At 41.9% G+C, this 10,898-nt stretch overlaps 1 pseudogene; it reads left to right on the plus strand.

Annotated features, from left to right (window-relative positions):
- Positions 1–7,525: 7,525 nt before the first annotated feature.
- On the plus strand, positions 7,526–8,600 carry LOC145402659 (zinc finger BED domain-containing protein 5-like; annotated as a pseudogene).
- Positions 8,601–10,898: the final 2,298 nt, after the last annotated feature.

Below are 10,898 nucleotides of genomic sequence, written 5' to 3' on the forward strand. Positions count from 1 at the left end.
ACCTAACTACAAACCTGGGAAGGGGCTGCAACATAATGTGCGGGATCCGAAGGCCCGGGGCTACAAGTTAGCAGATTCAAGTGTCACTAGTGGGGATATGGTCGAACTGCTGATTGGGGCAGACTTTTATTATCACTTTGTACACGCTGGCTATTTAAGGGAAGGAGGCATAATTTTGTTACCCACAATTTATGGTTATACTCTTAGTGGCACTTATCGGTCAGAAGAAGAAGGTACTCATGTAGAGCTGGTAACTGTTCTGAAACTGGCAGTAGATCCAATTATGGAGTTAGCAAATATTGATGGCAGGAATACTACTCCAGAAACCAAGGATCTGACAGCTCTATGGGACTTAGATCACATAGGTATTAGTCCCAATGAGACCGATAAGAAGAGAGAGAAGGTATTAGGTAACTTCTATGAAACAGGGCAATATTCCAAAGAGCAGGGATTATGTTGTGGAATTACCGTGGAAAGTTAATGTTGTTAAGTTACCAGATAAATTTAAGTTAGCCTTAAGCAGATTGAGAGGTTTGCAACATAAATTCATAAAGGATCCTAACTATTGCAAACAGTATAGTAAAGTCATCCAAGATCAGCTAGAAAGAGCATCCATAGAAAAGGTGGAGGACAAGAGTCTGGCAAGACATCCTGTACACTATCTAGCTCATCATGGTGTCACTAAAGATAGCTTAACAACACCAGTTAGAGTAGTGTTTGATTGTTCAGCTAGAGAGAATAAGAGGGCATATAGTCTGAATGACTGCTTACACGCAGGCCCATCTTTGGTTAATGACCTCACACAGATATTGTTGCGCTTTCAGTGTCATCTTTTTGCCTGGGTGAGTGACATTGAGAAGGCATTTCTTATGGTGGGGTTATCTGAAACGGATAGGGATGCCACTAGATTTCTCTGGCCTGTTGAACCCTTAAATCTAAACAGCCCTTACATGCTATATAGGTTCAAGACAGTGTTGTTTGGAGCCACTTGTTCCCAATTCCTCTTGAATGCCACCATACAAAAACATTTATCAGTGGTTCAGGAGGATAAAGCCTTGATTGATAAATTAAGGAAAGGGTTGTATATTGACAACTTGCAAGGAACCAAGGAAGATGAGGATGCTTTACAACAATTGTGTTGGGAAGCCCTGAGAGTATTTTCAATTGCCAATTTGTCCTTAAGAGAGTGGGTAACAAACAGTGTGATATTGCAGAAGCTACTCCACCTAAAAGGTTTGGCTTCTGAAGTTCAGGACTAGGTAAAAGTACTTGGCATTAATTGGCTAACTGATATGGATATGTTACAGGTGAAAGGGCACGAAAATAGACCCACAGTATTGACGAAATGTGAGGTGTTGAGCTTAACTGTAGGTGTGTTTGACCCTCTGGGAGTATTATTGCCAGTGACCATCTGTGCAAGAAAATTTGTGCAAGATCTATGGCGCATTGAATGTGGGTGGGATGTTCCCATACCGGGAGATAAGGAGGCTGAATGGCAGGGGATATATGAGGATATGATTAACAGTACCAGTAGTGTGTTTCCCCGCCAAGTCACTTTAGTAAAAAGGTCACGCTGCATCTATTTAGTGACGCAAGCACCACTGCTTATGGTATAGCAGCCTCCTTAGTTAGTGAGGGAAGTAGCAGATTAGCTATGGCAAAGGCCAAAGTAGCACCCATTAACCCCTACACCGCGGGCTTGTTTACCAATGACTTGCGTGTGCCGCGGGGTTATTTGGGCTCCGACAGACTCTCAAAAAATATTTGCCAAAAATCAGTTATTAGTCCTAGAATAATAAAATTATATATGCTTATGGCACATACCTTCAGCTTTCTCCTGGAATGATTGTTGAGCCTTCGTCGGTTACCGTAGGACTTGTGGAGACCTCTGAAGTAGGGTAACGAAGTCTCCACTTTACACTTCCCGACAACCCGTAATATGATTACCACAGCCAGATACAAACACTATAAACACTATTCTACAATTTTCAAGTAGTTTGGGATCCATACTAAAAAAAAAAACACTGTGAAAGCAATGGAAATTACGAGCGCGTCTGATCGTCGCACTGGCACTAGTTCGCTTTTGTTACTCTGTCATTTATTATTCATAAAACCCCTCACACTTTATATTTCTATTACTATATAACACATATATATCTACAGTCTTTATCCATAAGTTTCCTTCAGTAGTATTAGTTTATTGTCACTGTAGGGATTCAATTTCTTTCAGTAAAATACGTAGCATTCACTTTCTCGTCCTGTATACTGGCATTGAGAGTGAATGTCACTTTCATCTTCACTCTCATAACTCATAGCATTCAGACATGCTAGAGTGAAACTTTCACTTTCATTACTCCTAGGGTATATACTCGTATTCTTATAATACTACTCATTTACATTTCTATTTACGTTCTCTATTTTATTTACGTTATTTACATTTCTATTTTATTTACACTGTGTTATGCACTGTCACTTGAAATAACTTATAAAACTATTTTCCATTGTTCACGTATATTTACATTCATTACTTTCACTTGCTGTTTACACATTATTTACACATTATTTACGATTCCACTTGCACTGTTTTACTCAATAGAAAGATCGTAGTCACTCTTTTATCAATTGTCAGCCCTTTACCTCTTTCCACACGAGGTTTAGTAGGGGGTAAAGGTCACAGGGCCATTTGCATGGGGGTGAAAAAAGGCCTTGAAGTCAGCAAGAAGAAACATACGTACCCTCGCTTCGGAAGATGAGAGTAAACTGATAACGGAGGGCCAGCGTGGAGGCCTGCTTAGGGGTTATTCAGAGTTACCAATATTGGTTCTTGAAACAGCTTAGTCTAGCACTGATATGATTGGCAGGAAATCTAGACAATACATTATAAATTTGGTAGTTCCAGGTGAATGAAAATATCACTTAGGCTTCTCCCTTCCCTCCTTACATGTATATTTATTACGAAAATAGATTAGAGGCCTACTTAGGAGATATATATTCAGAGCTACCAATGTTAGATCTTGAAACAGCTTTGTCTAGCACTGATATGATTGGCAGGAAATCTAGACAATACATTATGAATTAGGTAGTTCCAGGTGAATGTAAATATCACTTAGGCTTCTCCCTTCCCTCCTTACATGTATATTTATTACGAAAATAGATTATACGGCATATTTCAAGGGGAAAAAAACAACGAAAATTAGCGAACGAGTTCACGTGAGGTGTTGTCAGGTGATAATTAGCCAATTCCAGGTGTATGGCACTCTCACTTACCTTATTTCTTTCTTGTATATATTATTTGGTATAAGAATAGGACATAGGGCTTATTTCAATGGATGAAATCAGTGAAAAATTCCAGGGAAGATTTACTTAGCGTAGCACGGCCGGGCAGGCGAGAGGATAGGGTAATGGAGGGGGGGTAGGGAGGGGAGTCAAGAACGGGGAGAAATGGCTAAATTGTCAACAATGGATGGGAGTACAGATGAGATTAGGAGTGCTGACTAGTGTTGGACATTGGCAGTACTGATAGATGATACAAGCCCCCAATTGGAAGCCCAGGTGAATTCAAAATAACACAGAATCACAAAAGCGACGCCCCGCGGTATGATCCCTTGCTCCCAAGCATCACGAAAGTGACGCCCCGCGGTTAAGGGGTTAAACCCCTCACTATACCAAAATTAAAACTGACTGCTGTCATGCTAGCAGCTCGTCTTGCCAAGTATATATAGGAGACCTATGCGGACGAGTTAAGCATAGAAAAAAATATACCTCTGGAGAGATAGCCAGATAACCCTATACTGGTTGTCTAGTAAAAAACTGTTGCCAGTATATGTTCAGAACAGGATTGATGAAATAAAGGCATTAGTCCCTGATGCTGAATTTTGCTATGTGTCTACAAAGGACAACCCCAGTGATGTGGTTTCCAGAGGGAAGTCATATGAGTCCTTAATAAGTTCTTTGTGGTGGGGCGGGCCCACATGGCTACCTCACAAAAAAATGTGGTCAGAAAATGGTCCATTTGAGGAAGTTGGGGACGCCACCACGGGTTGTCTCTTCGAAGAGACCCTGTCATTGCCAGTATCGGTAACCCTTCCTGCCATATTGAATTGGAACCGATATGGTACTTATGTGAAGACAAGGCATGTGATGGCATGGGTATTGAGATTTGTCAAGACACTGAAAGATAGGAGACAAGGAACACATGAGACAATGCCAGCTTATTTGACGTTGCCGGAATTAACCCGCCCCATCCCGACGTTTTTGGACCTTTTTTTTTTTTGGCTCAAACATCCGCTTTTGGTGAGAAACATCGAAAATTCATAGAGAAATCGCTCACCTGAGGTTTAAAATACCCGATTTAGGTACAAGTCCTTCCTTACCTGACTGGGTTTTCTAACAGGCTGGCACCAAAGAAAACGAGTTCTATGGGAGGGTAACTATTTTATCCACTCATAAACAGTATTTATTTATTTACTTGGTACGAATTTATAGGTAGTACAAGAGTATATTGGTTTTCAATCAGTAATATAGGCATTATAAGCATTGTTTCACTCACTTACTCATCACCATTCATGACCTTTTTTTTCCCACATTACCTGATCATCATTTCTGACTGTTTCTTCCTCTAATGCTATGTAAACATTGTCCTCCACATTGTCATCGACTGGGGAATCACTCTGGCCCTGAATGTCTTTATTGGCCAGGTCACTGGTAACAGGTGAATTGCCGAGACAATGGCGTGCAGGGGGGGGGGAGAGGTTATGCGGTGTAAGGCATTGTTCCTGCTTGGCATCTTGTAGAGGAATAGAGTAAGGTGTCTCGTGTATACGTGCCAAAAATCACTCGCGAAATCACTCGCGAAAATTGAAAATTGTGCAAATTAGGGACCTTGCAATGTTGCCGCGTTAATTCACGTCGCCGGGACGACGTGGGTTAAGGACAGCAGAATCAATGATGATAAAGTTAGCTCAAATGGAAGAGTATCCTGAGGATTACCATTATTTATCCACTGGAAAGGGCACACCAAGTAATGTGGTGAAGCAGTTAGGCCTCTATATGGAAGGTGGACTGTTGCGTTGTAAGGGTAGGTTACAGTTGTCGGACTTAAAGGATGAAGCAAAGTACCCTATCCTAATACCTACTAAACATAGGTTAGCAGCTCTCCTATCTGAGTACTGCCACAAGGTGTGTAGCCATAGTGGAGTAAGTCATGTTGTAAGTTACATAAGACAAAGATTTTTGATTCCTAGAATCAGACAAGTTGTAAAGAAGGTTTTAAGGAAATGCATAACTTGTAAAAGGTTACAAGGTGCCCCATATAGTGCTGTACAGGCTCTGCCGTTGACATACTTTAGGGTTCAGGAATTGAATCCATTTCAAGTAACAGTAGCCTACACAGGTGCTTTACCCATTAAAGAAAAGGGTATTGTAGGAAAATTATATGTAGTATTGTTTACCTGTGCAGTTACTAGGGCTATACACATTGAGACGGTGTCAAACCTCTCCTATGAGTCCTTCATTCATGCTTTCTGTCGGTTCGGTAGCAGGAGAGGCTTCCCTGAACTCATAATTAGCGATAATGTCACTACATTTATAAGTGGAGCCAGTGTGTTGAGGGAGTTAAAAAATGATCCAAGGTTACAGAGTGAATCGGTAAAGGTAAATTGTGAGTGGCGGTTCATACCGGCCAGGGCGCCATGGTTCGGTGCCATCTGGGAAAGAGTGATAGGTATCCTAAAGGCTGGCCTGAGAAAGGTATTGGGTCGATCTTTAGTAACCCGTGAAGAACTGGATACCATATTATTGGAACTTGACGCCACAGTCAATGACCGTCCACTTGGATATACATACGGTGACCTTGAAGAGCCACTCCCTATCACTCCTTCACAGCTAATTAATGGGAGGCGTCTTAGACAGTTCCTGAAACAAGAAGTCAGGGATGATGATCTCACGGACATCACCTGGCGGACTAATTCGGGAATAAACAGACGTCTTCTGTACGTGACAAAGATTTCACGAGATCTGTGGAGGAGATGGACCACTGACTACCTAATATCTCTCAGGGAGCAACACCGTCAAATGACATACAAGAAGGGGAAGACAGCGCCTCAAGTTGGGGATGTCGTGCTAATACACGACGATGGGCCTCGACTTCTCTGGCGACTAGGTTGGGTCACCAAATTGTTACATGGTCCCGATCAAGAATGTTGGGTAATACAGCTAAGGACAAGAGCCGGTTTGACCACAAGCCCGGTGGTTAAGCTGTATCCATTAGAAATTGATATAGAAAGGAAAGAAGATGACAGCCAAACCGGCACTACCCAACACCTCCCTACACCCATAAATGACCAATGTGATGCCCCGTTGAGGACATCACGTCGGACCGCCTTAGGTTCCTCCCAACTATGCCGTACCGGTACCCTGATTGGGATGGGACAGTTGTAAATATTGTATATATTCTGGGCGAGGCAGTATGTTGTGGATTTCGGGTTTGAGTTTCCCGCCCACGACAGCACATTTCTTGTAAATAAATTATTGTATTGCATAATTTGGGTAAGATATTATTTATCAGTAGAGATAAATCTGGTCATGGAGAAAACAACGTATTTAGTTATATAATTATTCAGTAATGTTAAGTTTCATTTGATTTACTTCGTGCATGAAGCTGCTCGAGGCTGACCAGTTCTCTCCCTGCTACCAGAGAGTTCAGTTCTCAACCTGCCACTAAATAGTAAACATACGTGCCTCAAACTCTCTACAATGATCAGCCATCTCTCTGCTATCTATACCTTCAACACCACAGCTAAGTACTCAGCATATTTATTAGGCCTAGAATATTTATACTGAGTACTGATCAAAACGCCATGTTCACATACCGTATGTTATAATGGTGAGTTGTTTCGCTTTGTTAGTTAATAATTAAGACCCCCAACAGTGATAATAACTAACATATTTATTGGTTAATTTTATACTATACTTATGTCTGATATTAAACTATCAAACATAACATAACTGAAAAATAAAATAACCAACGGATATTTTGAAAGCAATATGACAAAGGTGTTGGTTCAAAAAATAATAATTTACATATACAACATAGAATAATAAGAAAAAAAAAACTTTAATCTAGTATCCGGTGTACCTCTATTTATAAATAAGTTATTTGAATTAGGATTTTTTTTTTTGACCCACTTCTCTTTTTCTTTGCAGACTGAAAAGTGCAGCTATTCTGATGCCTTTCTTCACCACGGCATAGTGAACTTGCCTTCTGGTAGAGAAAACCAGCCTCAATGTACGATATGTCTCAAAGCATTGATGAACCAGAGCCTCAAGCCAGCAAAACTCTCAGCTCACCTCCAGAAGTGCCATCCAAATCCACACAACAAAGATCATGTCTTTTTCCAGCACTGGCCTGTAGCGCTGACGGGGATCCAGTTTGGTTCATCGGGAATCCAAGCACAAAAACTTCAAGTTGCACTTGAAGCATCCTACTTTGTTGTATGAAGATGCCCAGCATCAGAAATGCCACACCATGGCAGAGAATCTGATTGTGCCTTGTGCACATAAGATGGTAAGTGAGGTCTGTGGGGAGGAATAGGTAAAAAAGCTGAGTACCATATTCATTTCGGACAACATAGCACTCTTGATCGACGACATGGCGTCAGTGCCCTGTCCCAAGTTTTAATGGAAATCAAGAAAAACTCATATTGGAAATTCTCACTGCAGTTCGATGAATTGTGCAATGTCTCCAGTTGTGCTGTTCTCCTTGGGTTTGTGTGCTACATCCACCAGAGCCAGATTAAAGGATAGTTCCTTTTGTGCGAGAATCTGCTGCCAACCATGAAGGGAGAGGATGTCTTCAACTTCATCAATGGATTCGTTGTCAAGAAAGGACTGGATTAGAACTGTGTTCAACAAGTAGGAAGGGATACATACAAGTAGTTTATAGTATTGTATACACTACGAACTACATATATATAGTTGTATTACATACAAATATGTAGCTGTAGCCAGTATATTTTACATATATCAGATTAGAAATAATTTACCATTCCTACCAACACTAAAGCCATACAATGCAGAGCATGGCTCTGAAAAAATTACCCTATATTTCCTTTCCAATCCAGGTCTCTCTCGACAGGGTACTGGTGATGTTGGGTTGTCATCACAAATTACGGGGCCTCATACAAGCTATGACTCCAGAATCACCGTGGATGATTGCATCATTCATCAGTACTCACTTGGATTGAAAAGCTTGCCTGCTGGTCTGAAGTCGGTGTTTGACGACGTGTTGAAGGTCGTCAACCTCATCAGGTCGAGAGATGTAAATTCCTGTGTGTTCAAGGAGCTGTGCAAGGAAATGGGAGGGCAGTGTCAGGTTCTGCTTAACCACACCAACATTCACTGGTTGTCGAGGCAAGGCTGTATGTCGAGTCATCGAACCTCGAAAGGCTATTCAGAAATTTCTAGAACAAAAAAGGTCTCCTTTCGCAGCCAATTTTCCCGATAAGGAGTGGCTTCCCCAGCTGTGTTACTTGGATGATATATTTTGCGGTGATGAACAGTGGGAATCTGCAACTCCAGAGTCGAAATACGACGGTCATTGATGAGGTCATTGATGCCTGTCAAGCTTGGACTACATTTAACTGAGGCTTTGGATATGGCACATGAAAAAAGGAGTGATTGCCCAGTTCCTAATCCTAGACCAGTTTACTGAGGAGAATATTCATGATGATGGAGTACTTCTCCAGACCATAAAGGAAGAGATCAGTGACCATTTCAAGGGTCTCGAGACAAGCCTGATCACCACTTTCCGGAGATTGACCGAGAAACCACTGGTCTTCAGTGGATCATTCTTCCCTTCACTGTACCTGATTAGGCATTCATGATGACGATTTCCCCGTGAAGGAGGAGTGGATCATTATGTGAGCCAACGAAGCCTTGAAAATCGAATTCCAAGATCAGGGCTCAGATTCCTTTTGGATTTCACGGCTACTTGACTCCAAATCTGGCCAAGAGAGCATGGAAGTTGTTGTTATCGTTCTCAGTGACGAAGCTTTGCAAGAAGGGGTTTCATCTGTAATTGGGATGAAAACAAAGAAAAGGACTCTCATGGATGTGGCAAATGATGCCAGGTTGGTACTATCAACCACGAAGCCAAGAATTCTTCAGCTAGCTGCTAAGATGCAACTTCATCTGTCCCACAGACTGATTGTGATTGTGTTCTTGATAAAGATATGTATGTTTAAAGACCATCTATCTATTGCCAGACGCCTTAATCTCATGCGGGGTGGCCACAAACAAATCACCTCCACGTCGCCCTGTCCCCCGCCATTTCACTGCCCTGCTCCCAACTCACACACCCCTCTCTCATATACCTCTCCGCTCCATCCCTCCATCTCATCCTCGGCCTCCCCCTCCCTCTCCCCCTCTCCACCTCACTCACATACACTCTCCTCGTCAGTCTCTCACCCTCCATCTTCTCCACGTGGCCAAACCACCTCAGTGTGTTCCTCCTAACGCTTTCTATCACAACCACATCCACACCACAACGCTCCTTTATATCCTCATTTGTCAGCCTGTCTCTCCATGTGACTCCACAGGCTCCTCTTAACTCGTTTCCACTGCTCTCACTCTTGACTTGTGTCCTTCCAACAATGTCCAAGCTTCACCTCCATATGTTAGAGTTGGTATCACAATCCTGTCATGTAGTAACTTTTTCACTTCCAAGCTTACTTACCTGTTTCTTATCACGGCTTTCAAGGAACCAGCAACCTTTCTTCCTTGTTGTACCCTTTCAAGCACTTCACCCTCCAAACTTCCATCCTTACTCATCACACTCCCCAAGTGCTTAAACGTACTCACATTTTCCATTTCCTTACCACTCAGCCTCACTGTACATTCACTGACTTTACCTCTCTCAAAGACCATCATTTTACTCTTCCCTACGTTCACCTTTAGATTCCGTTTCTTACACACTCTCCAAACTCATCCACCCAGCCTTGCAGCTCCCCTTCATCTTCACTTAACAACACGGTATTATCTGCAAACAACAGTACAGGGAGTTTCCAAACACTACCCTTTCTCATTATTGCCACTCCAACATCCACTGCCCTACCCTGTATCTCTTTTATTACCCCATCCATATACAGATTGAACAACCATGGAGACATGACACATCCCTGTTTCAACCCAACCTTCAAACAGAAAAATTCACTCAGTTCACCATCCACACGCACTACAGCCTTAGCACCATCATACATACCCTTCACGGCATTCAACAACTTCCCATCTACTCCATATATTCTTAATACTTTCCACAATCCTTGTCTATCCACCCTGTCATATGTTTTCTCCAAATTCATGAAGGCCGCATGCAACTTCTTTCCCTTCTCTAGAAACTTTTCCACTAAAGATCTAAGAATGAATATCTGATCTACACAACCTCTTCGAAGGCAATTAAATAAATTACAAATATCTAGGATTTCAATCTATGCAATGAATATTAATATTGACACCGTTTTGTGACTGAGGGTAACACGCTTGATGTACCATGTTAAATTGGGTAATGAGCCGAGAAAGGTCGGGAACCACTACTCTGCTTTATTGAAAGAGGGCTGTGCTACTCTCACGGGAGTCTATTTTTTCTCTGTCTAGCCTAATTTTGTTGAGAGAGAAGTAAGTGATCTTTAGTTTACCATCACATTACACTAGGTTAAAGAAATCTCGAATCTGTTCACATAAAGCCGTCCTCTCAATGTTCTCTTCCTTGGTCTGTATATTTGTGTAGGAAACTGTCAGCGCCAGGCAGCACACTCAGTCAAGTGTATGAATCATCAAAGCAGCACCAAAAATTCGCTCACTTACTCTGCATGTAACATGTGGTGGTTGTGGTAGTTGTTTTT

This window comes from Coenobita brevimanus, chromosome 58, assembly GCF_032717465.1.
Source record: "Coenobita brevimanus isolate Jiangsu-jjx chromosome 58, ASM3271746v2, whole genome shotgun sequence".
NCBI lineage: Eukaryota > Metazoa > Arthropoda > Malacostraca > Decapoda > Coenobitidae > Coenobita > Coenobita brevimanus.